This window comes from Salvia miltiorrhiza, chromosome 5 (genome assembly GCF_028751815.1).
Source record: "Salvia miltiorrhiza cultivar Shanhuang (shh) chromosome 5, IMPLAD_Smil_shh, whole genome shotgun sequence".
In the NCBI taxonomy this organism is placed as follows: Eukaryota; Viridiplantae; Streptophyta; class Magnoliopsida; order Lamiales; family Lamiaceae; genus Salvia; species Salvia miltiorrhiza.
In genome coordinates this window covers 27,487,525-27,508,084 of record NC_080391.1, presented here as the reverse complement: position 1 = coordinate 27,508,084, position 20,560 = coordinate 27,487,525, and the positions used below count along the sequence as shown (strand labels likewise).

The 20,560-nt window shown below is 39.4% G+C and overlaps 1 long non-coding RNA gene across 1 annotated transcript; it reads right to left on the bottom strand.

The window, feature by feature from the left end:
- Positions 1–14,733: 14,733 nt before the first annotated feature.
- Positions 14,734–18,490, bottom strand: LOC131026257 (uncharacterized). The gene is made up of 3 exons (XR_009102228.1): positions 17,458–18,490; positions 15,150–15,342; positions 14,734–15,015 (listed from the first exon to the last, which is right to left on the bottom strand). It is a non-coding gene; the product is annotated as an uncharacterized LOC131026257 (long non-coding RNA).
- Positions 18,491–20,560: the final 2,070 nt, after the last annotated feature.

Here is a 20,560-nt window from a genome sequence, read left to right as displayed (position 1 = left end):
ATATTGCCTCTTCAGTTACGGTAAATCCAGTGTTTAGTTATCAACTAATTCAGCTCAGAAATCTGAATTTGATGCCATTGCGTGATATGATCGCAATTGAATTATTGAATCATTCAATAATTTATTTTCCAGTTTAATAACTGACTTAGCAAAGTCAAGTTATTAATTTATATGCGATAGAAATATTATTTCTATTATTTACTTGGAAGTCGTGATCTAATTCCGAATTGAAGAACGAGTTAAATTAGATATTTAATTCGTAGAGAGTTATAACGAAGCGTCGTTATTTAGTAGAACCCAATATTAGTTTTACAAATACTTGATTAATTAATCAAGGCAGGAGATTTTTATTAGTCACCTCAATTCTATTTACTTACAATCATCATTTTTCTTTCACACTCCCTACGCTCCTACACTATTCCTACACTATTCCTACACTATTCCACCTTCTCCTTCAACGCAACATCATACTGCAACAATTTTTTCAAAGTTGCAATATATTCCATGCAATCCAAAAAGTCAAGATATGAGGAAAAGAAGATCACGAAAGAAACAAAATTTTCAAAGATGGCAGTAGAAAATCACGCCAATATCCACAATTTTCAAAAGCTGCAGATTTCCATCGTCTGCAATCCAAAATCTTCAAAGATTCTACAGTAATCTTCTCCTACTCCCTACACAAATTTCAACCTTCATAATTTCCATTGTCTACGGAATCCACTTATAAATACATAGCATATCAGTTAACACACAGCTCACTCCACTCTAGCAAGAACCACACCCGTGCAGAGAAAGTGAAGCCAACAAGCTTCAAAACACAACTTTGCATACTTCTTAAGCTCAAGTGAGCTCCCTTCGTCGGCCCGTTTCTTCGCCGACTAGCCACTAGGCCGTGAACCAGGAACGTGTACTTGTTCCTCCATCTTCAGGCTACCAAATCCAACAATCGAAAGGCCGAAGCCTTCTTTGTATTTGCCTGGCCAAAGGCCGCAATATCCTTCGGAGGCCAACGTCGAATTCCCGACTTAGCCACCGGCCAACTTACGGCCTTCGTTTCTCACTATCCTTACGACGAAAAAGGATCGAGAAACCACCGTTGTGTAGCCTGATCTACCTCGCACGAGGAAGACTAAGTCGTAGACCTTCGCGGCTAAACACCATCGCGGAACGACGACCAGAAAAACCCCCGGTGAACAACTTCCATTAGTGCTCACTTGGACAGGGGTAAGTTGACGCCCTTATTTCGATGCATTCCCGTTTCTATTATATTATGGGAAATTTCTGGGGTATAGATGGGAGTGTGGTGAATATTCGTACAAAGTTTCATGTCATTTGAACTTTGTTTACTACCCTTTTAAAATTCAAGATGTCTACTGCCAGTATCTGCTGAAACTGTCATGAGGAAGATGATTAGGTTAATTATTTCAGTAACCATATGTTGATATTTAGCTCTCAAATTTTTATTGTATAACGATATATGTGTTAGATAACTGCATATACAATTTTAGGTCATTCCGGTAACGTTTTCTATTTTTCAAAAATCTGGACTTTCAGTTGGCAGAAACTGCCGAATCTGGTAGGCGATGAGAAAATCGCTATATCTCTTAAACTACTTGGAGTTTTTCAACATACTTTTTTTTCAATTAAACTAGACTCAAAGAGGTTTCTATTGATATAAAATTAGACTCCATATGAGTTCGGAGTCAAAGCAGTTTATTAGTTGAAGTTGAGTCTCTACAGTTTTGTTGAGATGAAATGATTCAAAATAATTCATATTAAGGATTTTAAAGTTCTATTCGACCACGCTAGACGAGAATTAGCTAAATCTATTAACGAGGATTAATAGTAGAATTCCCGATTATCGCTCAGAAGATTAGTTCATGCATACAAGATTCATGCACAGTTAAATTACACTTTCTCATTAATTGAGAATTTTTTTTCGAGCCAATGTCTTATTTTATATTCTCGTGATTAAGGTCAAACGCGAGAGTAAGAATTACTCAAGGAGTCACAGTACCTTAGCAAAACCTTGCTATCAGGTGGGCAATTTCTTACGCGTAAGATAAAATGCTATTAAAGAACTATACAAGTTTTATGCTTTATTATGCCTAAATGAGTTAAGCTTTATTATGCTTCACGCTAAATGATTTACGCTATGTTGTTTATACTATTTACGCCTATGTAATTTATGCTTTGTTACGCTTTAATAATTTACACTATGCTATTTACTTTATTATGCTTAAATGAGTTAAAACTTTATTTCTCTTTATTATCTACGCTTGTCACGCTTTAATAATATACGCTATGCTATTTACGCTTAATTACGACTTAAATTTTTATTATTTATTATTTATGCTTTGTTACGCTTTTAAGTGATTTACGCTTAAGTGAGTTACGCTTTGTTACGCGCCTATGTGGTTCACGCTTTGTTACGCTTTAATGCTTTACGCTTATTATTTAACGCCTATGTGAGTTACGCTTTAATGCTTTATGCTTATTATCTAATGCTTATTTGATGCTAACAAGATCGATTCCTGAGCGGATAGCTATCTTGCCAGGATATATATATTTATTTATGCAACGCGACCGTGAGTCAATGAGAGGGTTGGCCGGTCAAACGTCCGTTGAGGGAGGCCTCCCTCAACGGTACGATGCTAGCGTCTGTTGGGGGAGGCCTCCCTCAACAGTACGATGCCGTGTCCGCTGAGGGAGGCCTCCCTCACGGCGCGATGCCTGTGTTCGTTGAGGATCTTCCTCACGACACGATGCTTATTGATATGACTTTTGATGATGAGGAATGCACTTACGCTATTTATGAATTTGAAAATGATAGTATGCAAAGAACTTGAAAGAAGATTCATGTCGCTTATATGATGCTGTGGTTGATGATAAAATGTTAAGCTTATAATTTAGTTTTTGGCAACTGCCCACTAAGTACTTTTGTACTTAGCCCTGCATATGTTTATGAATGTGCAGGTTGAGCTGTGATGAACGATGAAGTGTTGCTGAGTGGAGCTTTTGTCGAACTTAGAATAGGCTCACAAAGGATATGTGTCTGCATACATGTATCTCAGTCTTGCCTTCCGCTGCAAACACTGATTATGATTTAGTCAAGTCTATAACTATATGCCAATTACTCTTCAAAGAAATATCTAATGCTTACTCGGGTTCATCGAGTATTTTTTTTTAATTATATGCGTCAATGCTTCAATGTCTTAAATTTTATTTCAAGAATTAATGCTAGATATTAATGTCTATAATCGAGTTATGAATGAGTCAAATGTGCCCTTTCTAAACCCCGCTTCTTAAATCCCTTCCCTAGTCACAATTTCCCGGATTAATTATCTCTAATTAAGGCCGGTCGTGACACAAGGTTCTGGGGATACCAGCTCCAGGGCTGATGCTCCAGAGCAGCCTACAGGCTCCGGGGTGGACACCTCTCGTACGGTGTCCGATGCTGCTGGGGTGGTTACCCCTGTTCGACGTTTTCCTCCGGACAAGGGGAAGGACATGGAAGTTTTGTCCATGTTCAGCCCCGATAGCTAGGGGGCTGGTGGCTCTGGCTCCGGTAGAGCCGAGAGAGGGTCCACCATTCCTGTGGTGGATATCTCCGAGGATACTCCCGCTTCCGAACAAGTCCAAGACATACCAACTCCCGCCTATGTCCAAAAGAAAAGGAAGGGCGCCCTGCTAGCCCTTGCCGAAAAAAGACGCAAGGAGAACCTGAAAAAGGGCAGCAAGTTGGTGGACCCCGAAGCTGAACCGGCAAGTGAAGCGGAGACTACCTCCGTGGATGCTGAAGGGGGCAAGGCACTGGTCCTGACTGCGGGGACGTCGGAGGCCTCTGGCTCCAAGCCAGTCTCATCCATGAAGGGGCGAGAATTCGTCCGCAAATTGCTTACCCAGATCCATCCCAAGGATCGGGAGGCAACGAGGAAGATGAAGCGGGCGACATTGGCTAGCAACCTTGGCCAGTTGTGGATTCAGGTACCCTGCATTATTTACCTTGCCTTAGTGATTTTGTTATTAGCCCTTTGATTTCTCTGCTCTGACATTTTTCCTTCTGGTTCCCTGCAGTTGGAGTCCCGGGTTGGCGAAGCGATCCAGTGCATTGATGATTACGATGCACTGGAGAAAGACCTATAAAAAGAGAGGGAGGCGCAGGCTAAGCGCGATAATGATGTCACGGGCATGGTGGAGCGCTACAGCAAGGCTGAAGCGGATGTGGCTGCGCTGCAGGCCCATATTGCCCAAATGGAGGTGGAGAAGGCCTCTCTAGCTTCTGAGCTGGAGAGGGCCAAGAAGGAGGGATATGATAACCTTGTCCGGTTCCGGATGAGGTACGAGGAGGAGCATAGAGAGTCAAGGCACCGCTGGAAGAAGGCTTGTGAGGGTGCCCTAAATCGGGGCTATGTGCTGGGTGCCCGGGATCAGCTCCTAGAGTTCTTCATCTCTTCCCAAGGTCAACAATTCCTGGATTTGGTGTTGGAGGGCACTCTGGCGGCCTTCCAGAAGACCTCGTAATATCTGGAAGGCTTCTCCCAACTTTTCGCCCATGTAATTAAAGAAACAGCTATGAAGACGGCAGAAGTGTTGGGAGCATCGGCGGAACAGGCTACTGCTCTGGACCTAGGGGCCTTGATGGATAACATCAAGGACGAGGACCTCAATGATCTGCTAGGCATCACTGCTGAATCCCCGGAGAAGCCTGAGTGGTGTTATCCGGTCCTGGAAAAGGCCCTTCCCCAGTTCGCCTTTGGTGCCTGCTCTAACCCAGTGCCTACTGCTCTGAAGTACCGGTCTTCTTTCTGCGCTTCCTTGGCGAAGTTCGTGGACCAGCTGAGGGGTCAGACTGGTGCTGGCTCCCGGGGGTTCTCGCAATACAGCATGGAGCCTCCCTTGCCGTCTGGCTTCGATGCCTCCGCTTTTGAAGATCAAGCCTCCCGCCCTGCAGCTATGGACCAGCTTCTTGCCCTGTATAAGGATGAAACAGTGTCATTACTTGTTTTCTCGTTGCTATCTCCCTCCTAGATGCTCCTGCTATCTCCTCCCTCCCAGCTGTCATTACTTGTTTTCTCGTTTTGCCAGGACTTGTAAATTTTATCTTTGTAAATACTTTATCATATTCGAATGTTACTTTGGGATGATTTTTCCCTTGGCTTTCAATGTTGTAAATTCGCCTTTTGATCTACCTCTGTGTTTATTTGTTCTTCGTGCTATCCTGTTGTTGTTTTATCTTTGACGTGAACTTGCATTTCGAAACCTCAAGATGTGGCGGTTGTTTTTTCTGCGTAGAGTAGGATTTTTATTTTTTGTTGAAGTATTCATGCTTCCTCTGGTCGGCTTTCCTCTGGACGGTTCCTCTGGATGGTCTCTCTAGCTCCGATCAGACCGCTAGCTTTGTTCTGACAATATGATTCCTCCGAGTGTGTTGTTGGAGCTGCAGCTCTGACCTTCTTCCCAGATGTCTTGTTTTGGTTTTTCCTTTTGCTGTTCTGGCTCCTCCTTGTGTATACTTCTCTGGCCCTTTCCTCTCTGAGCGTTCCTCTGACGTTTCTCTTATGCTTCTCTTCTATCCGCTCATCTGGCCGCCCCCTTCCGGGCGTTCCTCTGAGATTTCCCTTCAAGTTATCCCTCTGCCGCTTCCCTTCGAATCATCCCTCTGACGCTTTCTTCGAGTCATCCCTCTGTAGCTTCCCTTCAAGCCATTCCTCTGACTCTTCCCTCGTCCCGACTAGAATACTCTGCGCCGAGCATGGATGATCCGGGGGATGCATCCAACTTTCGTGGCTTACGATTGAATAGTAACCCTCTGCGCGGAGCATGGATGATCCGGGGGATCCATCCAACTTTCGCGGCTTACAATTAAATAGTAACCCTCTGCGCGGAGCATGGATGATTCGGAGAATGCATCCAACTTTTGCGGCTTACGATTAAATAGTAACCCTCTGCGCGGAGCATGGATGGTCCGGAGGATGCATCCAACTTTCGTGGCTTACGATTAAATAGTAACCCTCTGCGCGGAGCATGGATGATCCGGAGGATGCATCCAACTTTCACGGCTTACGATTAAATAGTAACCCTCTGCGCGGAGCATGGATGATCCGGGGGATGCATCCAACTTTCGCGGCTTACGATTAAATAGTAACCCTATGCACGGAGCATGGATGATCTTGGGGATGCATCCAACTTTTGCGGCTTACGATTAAATAGTAACCCTCTGTGCGGAGCATGGATGATCCGGGGGATGCATCCTACTTTCGCGGCTTACGATTAAAGTGATTCCTCTACTCTTCCCTTGATGTTTGCTTTTCCCTTGACTTGCTAAGTAGCAATTTGACTTTGTTTTTCCCTTGATTTTCTAGGCAGCGATTGTGGATTGTAATTGTGAATTGTGGGTATATACCCTACTCCCCCCTCTAGTGACATGTGCAATGCTCTGCATGAACATGTTAAGTAAAATATGTAACCGAAAAAGAAATATTCTTAAAGTAAACGAGTCAACACCAGGGAATTCCCTAGAACCATGTATCCGATTTTATTGATATCATGGCCCCGAACCTCGTTAAAACCCCTGCTGTGGCTGTCCGTCCCTATAGGTACTCGGTGCCCGAAAAAATGACTGGTTCTTAACCAAATGAAAAATTTCTTCTTGTGGCTTATTCAGGGGGGTGTATTCGTCGAAACGGTTGACTTCGTTTACAGTGCGCGGTTGGCGAGGTGGTACTTCTGTTTGAGGCAGAAGAACCCTCGGGGGCAACCCTCTGAAAGGTGCCCGGTCCTGATTCCTATTATTCTGCTCCGGTGCAGCCTCTGCCCTTTTAGCCTTATGTCTATCATTTTCAACCTTTCGCGCCATCCGGGCGTCCTCCAACTGTAAATACCCTGGTAACCTTGCCATGATATCATTGAAATCCTGAGCTGGTCTGATTTGAAGTTCATCGAAGAAGAGCCTCGGCTTTACCCCTCGGACATAGGCGCAATTCTTTATCTGTGATTCCGCCTCTGGCACCTCCAGAGCGGCGAGATTGAACCGGGCAGTATACTCCCGCAGTGTTTCATTTTGATCTTGTTTGATGTCCATTAAAGAGATGGCTGACTTCCCTACCCTTTGCGAGCTCGCAAATTGTCTCAAAAAACGTGTCTACAAGTCCTCGAAGGAGTGAATAGAGTTCGGGGCTAGCGTTCCAAACCACAGGTGGGCAGGTCCAGTCAGAGTGGTGGAGAATATTCGGCATTTGATGCCTTCCGTGTACATGCGGAGTGTAACCAGTCCCTCGAACCAGTTAAGGTGTATCTCCGGGTCAGTGGTACCGTCGTAATCCAGTGAAATAGGCTTATAACTTCTCGGCAGAGTGTCCGCCAAGATGTCAGCGGAGAATGGGCTCCGGCTGGTAGTGGTGTGGACCCTTGATGTTCTGGCCCGCTTATCATCTTTATACCTCCCGTGCTCCCTTCTTTCCTTTGGCGAGTCATGAGCATGATGGCGCTTGTGGACCCTGTGTTCCTGTTTGCCAGAGGAGTATTCCTGCTCCCGTCCCTCTGACCTTCTGGTTTGATGTGACCTCTCTGACCGGTGCGACTTCTCTGCCCTGTGAGATCTCTCTGACCTCTGCACCCTTTCGACCCTCTAAGACTTCTCTCTCAGGGTGTCCTCCAGATCTTTGAGCTAGTTTTTTAGTTGTGACACTTGATTTTTCAGTTTTGCGTTCTCCCTTGGTCTCTCCTCCTCGAACATGGGAGTGATGGAACGACTGTCAGGACTCGTCAACCCCTTCTTTCCTGACAATGCTACTCAGCATGACGCGGCTCCCCTCTGGCCTCCTTTCCGGTTCCCTCTCAGCAGGGAACCTCTGGGTTTCCTTAGGCAATGTAGACTGTTTGTTGGCGAGTTGGTCGTTCACCTCCAGGGCAGCCAGAGGTGGAATGTCGGTGCCCTGTTGGTTGGGCATTCCTAGCAGAGGAGTCGTAGCGGGGACTGTCGATAGCAGCGGAGTCCCTAGTGCTTGGCGTACAACAGCATAATTAAGCAGAGCCATCATCTGTTCTGTTAGCACGAAGTTCAGCGGACCGCCACCAGATGTGGGGACCAGACCCTGCAGTTCAGATCCCGTGGCCACCAGAGCGGATCTCTGGGGAGTGATGTTCTGACCTGTCAGAGGAGTGGCGGAAGTGGTGAGAAAACCCGACGGAGTAATGAAAACAGTGCTGGCTGGCAGACTGTTGAGCAGCGAGGTGGGTATCTCAGTGCGGGCACCAGAGCTGAGCCCAGTGTTGTTAAACTCCTTCTCGAGAGTACGGCGAGCCTCGGAAGAATCCATAGTACCTAGCGTTTGATCGTGAAAAAAGTTGAATTACTTGAGAGTCGAGGAAAATTGTTGTAGTATTAATAGAGAGAGCACGTGTTTACAAGATACGAGTGCATGAGTATTTATAGATTACATGCAAGGGGTAAAATAGTAACTTCATCTCCAAAAACATGCTCCCCGCGTGGTCGAGGGCATAATGGTAAATTTATTCACAGGCGGGCGATTCCTCTGCTCTGGCGCATGGGCAAATCGCCCTTCTGTTCTTTAGTGACTTCTCTGGCGAGAGCCATTCCTCTGATGGTGGTTATTTCTCTGGTGAGGTCCGTTCGTCTGCTAGGGTCCGTTCCTCTGACTCTGGTGATTCCCTTGTCCGTGTTTATTCCTCTGCTCCGCATATATCACTCCTCATCAATTTTCATATAAAGAAAAAATCAATTTAAATTTAATTGATTTAGTCTAGTTAGTGCATTTCCTTTTTTTTTGTAGCTTTGTTACTTAAGGGTAACTCTATACATAGCCTCCATTTTACTCCTTATAGTCTCAAACATTAAAAAATTAATCAAATAATAAGAAAATTATTATTTTACCCTCATATTTCCTAAATTGAAAAACCAGTAATAATTAATTGTTCTTCGCTTTATATTTGAAATACCAAAAATCAATTCGGTGTTCTCCCTCACATAATTGAAGTTACATCCCCACATATTTTATTAACAAAGTCGAAATTGTCAACAAGAGCTTTTTCATAATTATCAATCAAAGAAGGATAAAAGAGTTGAGATCGGCGAACGAAAATTAATAGAGCTTTGGTAAACTATGAAAATTGAATTTGCGTGAGAAGTTGAATGATTGCTTCTCCCACAGCTTCACCGCCATCAATTTCAGCCAGTTTGTTCTAGTGTTTTTGTAGCTCGCTTTCATCTTTATCCAATACATTGTTCTGGGCAAAATTAATCTGATTTATCATTGCAAATTGAAACAGAGTGATTCCAAATTGAAAGAGAGTGATTGATGGTGGTAGTTGAAACCTACCATTTGAGTGAAAGCAAAAGTCAAACTGGATGCTGCTTCGTTTCTGGCATTTAGGATAGCTTCAAGCTTTTCCAGCGTGCACGAGCACTCCGGCGCCGGCCTCCAATCGTCAATCACGCAGCTTCATTCTCTCGACTATAATTTAATTTGACCCTATAAAATATAGGGTCAAATAGTAAATATATATTTTTTAATTATTAATTTAGTTAAAGGGGCTATAAAGAGTGAAATTGGGTTGTGAATAGAATCACCAGTTACTTAATTATAAATTTTTCAAAGAATGATGTTTATTGGGAGTCTAACTTTGTGGTCAAGTGTAGTCCGCTAATTTATACGTTTAATTGGTGTTAGGTCCCAGAAGGTCAGGATAGGTGTATGAGCCTATAGGCTATTTTCAAAACAACAAGCACAACCTTTTGACTGATGGAAGAGTTAAGGAAAACTTTAGTTGCAAAGGTTGAAGACTGATACTGAATCTCTCTTCAGTAAATAGATATCGATTAAGCGCAAGGCTTTAATTGATATGCGTGAGGCTTCAGTCTTGTTGTAAAACAGAGGAGTGTTATGAATCTTACTGGCTATCCGAAAATTGATCAGTTAGACTAATAACACTGGCAGCGAAAAACTTTTCTTTTGAAATAGTCTTTGTGGTTAACACGTTGTCAAGATTTTAGTTTCACTTTGCAATTAATTAGTTTCAGTTAACAAAGAGTTTGTACGCAGATAAGAAAGTAGATACTAAAAGCGATAAACGACAAAGAGATTTTTACGTGGTTCGGAATCCAATTCCTAAGTCCACAGTCAGTTGATCACACTGACAAATACTCTGGACTTGTGCTTACGGGTGCACAGCAAACCTTATAACTGAAAATCAAATTTTCAGTACCAACACACTGGGTTGGATTTCTCAAGATTTCTCAAACACTCTTAGCACGCTAAGACACCACAATGCCTTTGCTAGCGCTGGCTAAGATCTCTTCGAGTCAGAAAACTAGTCTGAACTTCTCTCGACTCAAACTCTCTTTTCAGTCAGTTGAAAGGAGGTTCAAAAACTGCCAACTAGATCACAGAGAACAGGCTCTTTGTAATCGGTAACTTAGGCTTCGGATAAACAAGTACTCCCTCCGTCTCAAACGAAATGTCCTATATCTTTTCGGCACGGAGATTAAGAAATGTGTATAAAGTAGATAAAGTGGGTTGGTGAAAATTATTTAAATATTAAGTATAGAGAGAGAGAATGTATTGCCAAAAAAGAAAACAGGATCGTTTGGGACAGTCCAAAAAGGAAAACAGGACATTTCGTATGGGACGGAGGGAGTATTTGCCTAAGGTTCTAACTCTCTTTTCAGTCAGTTGAAAGGAGGTTCCAAAACTGCCAACTAGATCACAGAGAACAGGCTCTCTGTAATCGGTAACTTAGGCTTTGGATAAACAAGTATTTGCCTAAAGTTCTAAGAGAATGTATGTAATCATCAATGGACTGATTTTGACTTTAGGATTCTCTTCTTCGATTCAAACTTTGGAAGGCTTTGATTGGCTGAGTTGCGATTTCGGCAGCGTTTCAGCTTGTGTATTTGAATCAGTGAAGGTTGAAGTGATCCTCGAGCTCTATTTATAGGAGAGGTCTTGAATAGATCCGTTGGTAGAGATGGTCTTCAAGAATTCATCCATTGGAGAGTAATTCGAATTTGACTGGGGCTTCAATCTTCGAGGTTGCTTGTTTAGTGAGAAACGGCTACTCAGGTACATGAGGTAAGGCGCCTCTGAAAAGTAATCACCAAAAAGGAATGCTCTGCATAGAAAGGACAATCCTCTGTATCTCTGCATTTAATGCGGCTGTACTTGACGTGTGTGGCTTTCCTTTAAGCTTCTGGAGTATTAGTCTGAGGAAGAATGTTAACTGATACTTGACTTTAGTATCAGTCCGCTGAATCCACCTGGCCTGCATTAATGAATCAGCCACAACTGATTCTTTGGTTGAGAAACTCGTTTAGTCAAACATCAGTATTTAACTCTGCCTTTAATTGCAAACATCAATCGAGTTCTTCAGACTTCAGTCTTTTGTCCTTCGTTCTTCATTCTTCATTCATCCGGTATTCAGTCTTCAGTCCTTCGTTCTTCATTCCTCCGGTGTTCAATCTTCAGAACACTAAACAACTAGAACGTGAACTCCAACACTTGAGTTCGAAAGGTTCTAGTCTATTACAAAGAAAACCTAAGGATTTTGGTAACATCAAAACAAGGGTTAGGATATTTCATTAAGTTCCCAACAATTGGCATTAATTGTTCTAAATAAGTTTAGATTAGATGATTTTATTCCACAATTTTTTTATATTAATTTCTCCAATTACGAAACATGGTTAATTCTTACAGTTTTCATACTTTTAGTTTGCCATCATAACTTTTACTTTTCCTATATATAAATACAGTTTGTAGGGCTGTCAAACCTAGCGGGCCGGGCCAGCCCGACCCAACCCAGTGGGCCTAGGCAAGTTTTTGGGCCAGGTCAGGTCGGCCCAAAAATTCGACGGGCCGCAAAAATTAAAGCCCAGCCCTACACGGGCCGTCGAGCGGGTCGGGCCAAAAATTGAATAAATTTATCGTAAATATTCTACTTTATTAAATATGCTAATAACCTAATATTAACATATAAACACAACTAAAAAAACGAAAATAATAAGAAGTCTCCAAACACTATAAAAGATCAAAACTCAAAAGAAATTATCTCAAATCCACAAAAATAATTAGGTAGATGGGTGGCGGCAGCGGCTGGGTTATTGGAATGGGAGGTAGGGTTTTGTTTCTTTTGTTCATTTTTTGTGCTTAATGAGGTAGATACTCAAATTAGATTGAATTTAATATTGATTAGGGAATATACAATTCAAAATGATGATTAAAATTCTAATTACTAGACTTATTTTATTCGGAAATAGCCTATTTTCAGCCCTTATACTAACGGGCCAGGTTGGCCCGAAAGTCCGGTGGGCTTTTCGGCCCGTGGGCCGCGTGGTCCGACGGGCCAGATAGGCCCGGTTTTTTTTGCCTTAGAAATTCTAGCCCAGCTCGACCAAAAGTACGGGCGGGCCGGACGGGGCCATTTTTGGCCCATGTTGACAGCTCTAACAGTTAGTTATTTTATATATATATATATATATATATATATATATATATATATATATATATATAAAGAGAGAGAGAGAAAGAGAGGTTCAACAGAGAATGACAAATATGTAGAGAAAGGAGAATTAATCTGGAGCCTCCAAAATTTCTAATCTAAGGGTTCGAATTTAATTTGATTGTTTTCATTAATTATAGCCGAAAAGGCAATATTTGTAATTGAACAAATTTATTTTGATAAGATATTATTGTGTCATATCTTTATGCAAATTTCAATATCTGCATTCACGTGTAATTCACAAATTTGGGCAGCCGTTAATTATGATATACAAATCTTTAATTGTCTTTTTTATTTTGGTAAGATATTATCCCAAATTTCTATTGTATTCACGTGTAATTTAGTCATATCATTAATCTTATTAATTATTTATGTATCTGTATTCAAAATAGTTTACGCCTGTTCGTAAATTTTTTTACGTCTGTTCAAAATATTTTATGTTAGTAAGAAACATTCAAATAGTTTATTTTGGTGATCGTAATTTTTTTACGCCTGTTCAAAATGATTTATGTTAAATATTTTATGTTAGTAAGAGAAATTCAAATAGTTTATTTTGGTGTTCGTAATTGTTTAAAGCATGTTCAAAATGTTTTATGTTAAAAAAATAAACCAAAAAAAAATCAAAATTCATTGTAGAATCGAAAACAAAAGCGATTCACCGATTTACTTAAGAAACCCTACCTTTCGTGCATAACTTTGAGGAAGAATGTAAGCGATAAAGAAGGAGTGATTTTAGATGAAACAGTGTTCAGCTTATTAAATAGTATTGTACGAAGAATCACAATTTATAAACGAACAGATCACAATTTCCAAATGAACAGATATATTCAGATTTACTAGACACATGAATATCCCCAAAAATAAAAAAAAAAATCATTCAATTTGATGGAACAAAAAAATAAGAATGCAGATTAGCGCCAAAGACTAGATCTCATGTTTCCAAATTTCTTCAAAGAATTAGAGTCGAATCTGACGCTCCACTGCCGCAGTGCCGCCAAACCCTCAAACGGATAACCCCGATCGACGAAGTCCACCTCATCCAGGTATGCACAATCATCTACAAACAATAAAATCCCCCAGACGCAAAGCTGCACACCAAAAGGATTCTCCCAAAATTCCCAAATTCCAGATCTGAAATTTTAGGGCTTGTGTTGATGAGAAAGAGTCGGGGGAGTCAGGGATTGAGGGCGGTGGTTCTAATTGATGATGCTCGGCGGGTTAGGCTCGAAGAAAGAGGTGGCGATGGTGTGGTTGGTTGGGGGCTCCGGCAAGTAGTCGGGCAGGACGTCTGGGATAGCGGAGATGCTTCAAGATCTGGGTCATTTGGTCTGTAACTCAGGGGAAGAAGAGAGAGCGACTCAGGGAGAATCAGAGGTGGTGGTGATAGTGGTTCTTCGCGGCGGCGATGATAGTTGATGGTCGCTACTGTCAGACCGAAGGAGAAGGGGGCGGCGGCGATAATGCGATTGTCGCCGCTCGCCGTTGAAATAGAGAGGGAGATGAGGTTTTTGATGGTGAAAATCATGACGACGGCGGCAATCTTGCTGGACCTACGGTGGTTCAGGGAGGAGGAAGAAAGGAGGTGCAGTGGGGGCGGCTGTAGCGGCAGAGGGAGAGGAGATCTGAATCGATTTGTTTGGTGAATACCTAAATGTGGGAGACGATAGGCTGGAAATGAGAGTAAATTTCGGACATGCCATTTTCACTAGTTTGTAAAGTTACTCAAATGCCCTAATTGTAATTAGAATATATTTTCGAACACTAGTTATGCTAATTATAATTTGCAAGCGGATTTAATTTGAATCGCACGATTCAGCAGTTTTAAGGGATGAGATTTAATCTCTATTCTCTATACATATTTGTTGAACTTGACTCTATATATATATATATATATTCACACACACAATTATATAAATTTGCTTATAGAATTTTAGTTTAAGTTATAGTAGGGCTCATATTGAAACGATCATCTATTGAATTAGGTGCGGTGCGATTAAGACCTTCATTCCGAAATTTGTTGATTTTATTGTCTACGACATTAAGGTGAAGGATTTTACACTTATTCATATTGTTATATATATTTTTACTTTCATGTTTGATTACGTGTTTACGTGCATCTCATTTTATGTGTCACAGCCCGCTACCCTTAATGACGGTTTAGCCGGGATTATGACTTGGGATGAGAATTAATGAGTGGGAACGGAAATGGACAATTACTTAACATTAAAGTATATGGAAATATCACTCATAGATAAAATGCTAGGATCATATATGATCATTTGGATACTTATAAAACATACACATAAAGGAGAACTGATTAAGGTGGGTTACCCAATATCACGTATCACAACTTCATAACATAGAGTTATCCTAATCAAAGTGTTTTGCAGCGGAAAACGTGTGAGATATACATATAAAAATGTATACTCAAGGTTACATTTCTTGAAATGATCAAAGGAACACCCGCTCAACACCATTCCATTCCATCAGCTGCTCAACCTGCACATTTAGAAATACATGCAGGGCTGAGTATAAAAATACTCAGTGGGCATATGCCGAAAATACATTCATGCATAACATATATATAAATTGAATTGCCATAACAGTAACACACAGGGGTTTTCTTGAAAGACCTGCGCTTACTAAAACATTTCTTTCATTTTCATAAGATTGGCCGGCCGACCCATTTTCCTTCATATGATCCATATCTGTTCCTTTCTGTCACGCGCCGGGAAGGAGGCCTCCTTACCACGGACGCCAAGACTGGTCGCAAGCGACTCGCGGTCTCTATAAGTGTACACGTTAACCCTAGCTAGCGACCTTTGTCTAGCACATAAGAATCACAATCAAACATCATCAAAGTATGCTCTGTTTTTACACAGACTCAACTTCAAAAATTAATCTGTTCTAACTCCGATATCTCCTGGACTCAATACTCATACCGAAAGAAAGATCTTCGAGTCTAGTTTCATATAAAAAAAAGTAGAGTCGAAAACTCCAAGTGGTTTGAGACATATGACGTTTTTACCACGATCTACCATGTTCGGTAGTTTTGAGCAATCGAAAACTTGGATTTGTTAAAAATAGTAAACGTTGTCAAAATGGGCTCAACTTTGGTGGATATCTAGATAACACAACAAGGTTAATACCATAAAAATTTCGGAAAGCTAGATCACACAGGAAGCTACTGAAATGAATGACTCTTTCCCCTGTTCTCTGAAATTCTCGGTAGTAATGTGCAGTTTGGGTTTTGAATTTTAAAGAACTATCAAACGAAGTTGGAATGGCTTGAAATTTTACCGGTGTGCTCAAGACTCTCAAATATACTTACCATAAAATGTTCATGGTTTTTGGGTAACAAAAACCCCTCGAAAACAGTAGGTCAGTGTATCACGAAAAATGACTCCGAACTCAATCACACAAGCAAACATGCTCAACTCAACATTCCTTCAAAGAAAACTCATCAAAGCTCATTTTAAACACTTATAGCACTAAAAAACATTTAAGTACAACATAATACTCATCATACTCAATCTCGACTCTTCTCTTACATCTTAAACTCAATTCTTATGGAAAACGTTTCAACGAACGCATCAATTAAATTCTCTTTTCATTTTCATGCTCAAAATTACTCAGATACTCAAACATGGTCTCATACATCATATAACTCATTATACACATATAGATTCTCTTTTAACATGCAAACTAAACTCTAACAAAAACTCATGTATCGACACAAACTCTTAACAAAAGCATGACAGACGTTCACATAATGATTTTAAAGTAATTAGACCTCATTATACCAATCATCGACCTCTCAATATATGAGAACTCAAAAACTCATATAAACTAAACTAAGTCAAAATTTTACTTAGCCTACAAAAGACTTAATCAAACATAAATAGACACTAATTTTATGCTCAATTACATATATCTTAAGCCAAATCACTTAATAGACACATAGACAAGAAAGTCCTAATTTTTATTAAACTAAACTCTTTTGAAAATATCACTAATCATGTATAACCTATTGATCAAATCATAGATCTAACATCCTAGGTTACCAATTAGCACAAATCAACATCATAAAACAAGATCACATATAGATACACATATATGTCATCTTCTTCCTCAAACTAACACTTTTCATTTCATTCAAAATTCCCTATTTAATCATGCCATAGTCCTTTATAAAGTCCAATTAGCATATAGACATCATTAATCCAAACATTGATCTCATAATTCAAAAATACCCAAATCCTAGTAAACTAAACTCAAGCAATTTCGAATATAATCAACAATTAGCGAAATTAACCTTTAACTATCATTACTATCATGCTTATTATCAATTATCCTTAGCCAATTCAAATAATTAGCACATAAATCAAAAAGCCCTATTTTGTATCTAACTAAACTTTTGAAAATTTACAAACATGCATAAATCATTAATCTAATCATAGATCCATCAATCTTAACCAATTAATCTCACATATAAACCATCAATTTACAAATTAGAGCATAGATACACATATCCCTAATTTTATTAAACTAACTCACCTCAAATTCATCAATTGACATCATATACTCAATTTACTCTATCAATCATCATCATAGACATCTCATGGACTCATCTTCATCATCAATTCATCATTTTAATCATCAACTCACAAGTTCCCAATTTTGGGTAAACTAAACTCCATCGAACTTTCACATCTCAAGGCATATACTTCACAACACACATCAATCATCAACAAACATCACATAGATCTCATTTTTCACCCCAAATCAAGGAAAGAAAAAGAAAAATTTTGGAAGGGTTGAAGACCCAAATTTTCGAAAATTTTAGAAAAAGGAAGGGGGTGATTTTCTTGCTTCAATCTTTCAAGAATACTCACATACAACATCATTCAAGCTATATCTATGGATTACATGATCACTTACCCAAATTTACACCAAGTATCAAACTTTCTCTCTCTAGCTTTGAAGCCAATCTTCAAGGATCTCCTTGGAATCAAGTTGATAGGAGGTGTTTAGGTAAGATTTTGATGGTGATTTATGTGTTTGGCATAATTTTGTGGAGCTTTGGAGGTCTCATCTATGGTTGACAATGGTGGAAAGTGAGTGATGAGGGAGAGAAGAGGGGGCCGATTGGTGAGGGAGTGAGGAGTGAGAGAGGATTTTGCTAGATATTAAAAGATTTGGAAAATCTTAGAGGATATTAGTGAATCTTATCAAATATTTGGCAATTAATGCCTTGTTCTCTCTCTCTAATCTCTACACTCTCTATTTAATCCACTTGGCAATTTGTGGTATTTAGTCACATGCTTGAGAAATTAAAATAATAGTGTGAGAAGGGTGATTAAATAATAACCACAATAATTATGGAAATATTACTCATTAATAAAATACCATAGCGTAATTATTCATGTGACCAAAATAAAATAATTATAGCACTAATATTAGTGCACTCACTCAATTATAATATTCCTCATCATAGGAAAAATAATTTAAAAATATTATGCTTGGAAAAATTTCCATAAACCGTCATCATTCGATTTCTCGGTAAAAATAAACCACACTTGCTTTGGAAACTTAATCAAAATTCCAAGTGCTAAAGTCTCAAATAAAAATCATAATAATTTGCTCATAAAGACACAAGTAACGAAAATCACATAATCAATCAGTCACGTAATTTCACATAATATCGCATCAAAGCAGTCGGCAAACATAGACAAACTAGACGTCTCTCTGACCGGCTCTTTTCATTATCAAGGTTTTTCACTCTTTCTTTCTCGACTCTATTTCCAACTCATTATTCCTATTTTCTTAATAGGACAGTCAATCTCTTTGACATCTCAGTACTCTCAATAGTGTTAAGACACTATCTCACAACGTAGGGAAAAGTACGGGGTGTTACATGTACTATCAAATTTAGATAAAATTCATGACTTCATGCATAATTTAAAATTCATGTGACTCATATAAATACACTTAACTCACCAATTAAAACTTATGCACCGCATTTATAAAAATTTTCTTTAACTAAGCACATTAAAACACATATATAACGATTAAATCATATCAGATAAATCAAACCAGTTTTATTATTAATGGATGCCGAACCCTAATTATTAATAATTAAGCCCTTAATCAGGGATTAAAAGTCGGGGTATGACATTATGATGATGACTAAGTCATGAGACTTACGTCTCTACCTCATTGACTTAGGTTACGTCTACGATTTAATCATGGGGCTTCCCATCGATTCATGTTATAAGTTTATGACTAAGTCATGAGGCTTATGTCTCCACCTTATTGACTTAGGTTACGTCTACGATTGGTCATGGGATCTACTCCATTGACTCAAGCTATGTTTATGTTTCGTCAAGGGGCTTACGTCTCTACCCCTTTGGCGCATGTTTGCAAGTACTACATGTTACCATAATGTGATTTAATTATATATGTGACGTATATGGATATTTGTTATGTTCCTCACTGAGTATATTTTTCAATATGTTCACCCCCTTTTCCTTTCAGTTTTTGCAGTTCTGGAGTCGAGGTGGCCATGGAAGTTGAGAATGAGTAGAGATAAAGATTTTGCATAGAAAATTTAAGTAAACTTGTTACGTTTTAAATTATCATTTTTATTTCATGTTACTACTTTAGTTCTGGCAAGTTGATTTTTAAATTAGTTTAAATTTTGATAGTCAAAATATTTTATTTTAACTATTAGTTCTTCAAAGATTTTAGTTTGAAAAGTTTATGAAAATTGGGGTGTTACATAAGTAATCTACTTTATTTATTTGTTCTTAATTGTCTTTGAATTTGTTAGGTAATCAATTAGATAATCAAACCACTCACTTCACTACTTAGTCTAAATAGCCATAACTCAATAAATTAGGATAATCAATAGAATTTAGCCTCTAATCCTCGTGGGATACGACCTTATTTCCACTTATTGCAACTACATGTATACTTGCGGCCTAGTGAAAATAAATTGCGAACAAATATCCATCGTTCTATTTTTTTTGTGGTCTGCAAAAACAATCTCACGATCGATAATTGATGTGTTTCGACCAATTACCACGTTATCAATACACATGGATTAAAATAATAAAGAAAAGATGATAGTCTACTGATGTTATTCGTCTGAGAGAGAGAGAAAGTCAGTCAAGGAGGTTTCAAGTGTAAAGGTGCAGGTCGACGGTGATGGTAAAGTCCATTGTTGTTCAGCCGAAAAACAAGGCAGTGTGGTGTTGCTGTTGTTACGACGCTGATGGTTACTCGTCAGAGTTAGATGAGCGATTGAGGTGATAGTATAGAAATTGGGCTGATTGGGGAGTTTTTACTCTTCTGCGAGAAAGATAGTGTAGAGATGCAGAGGAACTGTAACACCCCAATTTTCATAAACTTTACTATTTAAAAAATTAGAGAACAAAAGATAGTAAAATAATAATTTCTTGATTTATAAAGAAAATTTAAACTAATTTCAAAGTCAACTTGCCAAAACTAAAGTAGTATCATAAAATAAAAATAAAACATAAATAAAATAAAATAAAACTTAACAAATTCAACTAAAATGTTCAATGTAAAATCCTTATCCCTAGTCATTCTCCACTTCCATGGCCGCTTCGACTCTGAAACTGCAAAACTGAAAAGATAAGAGGTGAGCATATTAAAAATTATACTCAGTGAGGAACATAACAAAATATTCATATACATCACATATATAATCAAATCACATTATCATACTTGCAAACATACGCCAAGAGACCGGAGCCCCTTGACAAACATAGTCATAGTTTGAGTCGATGGCTTAAATCCCATGACCAAACACATACATAGATCAATAGTTTAGGTCCCATGATCAACTTATCAACATAGATCAATGGCTTAGGTCTCATGATCGCACATAACATCATAGATCAGTGGCTTAGGTCTCATGATCACACATAACATCATAGATCAGTGGCTTAGGTCCCATGATCACACATAACATCATAGATCAATGGCTTAGGTCCCATGATCGCACATAACAACATAG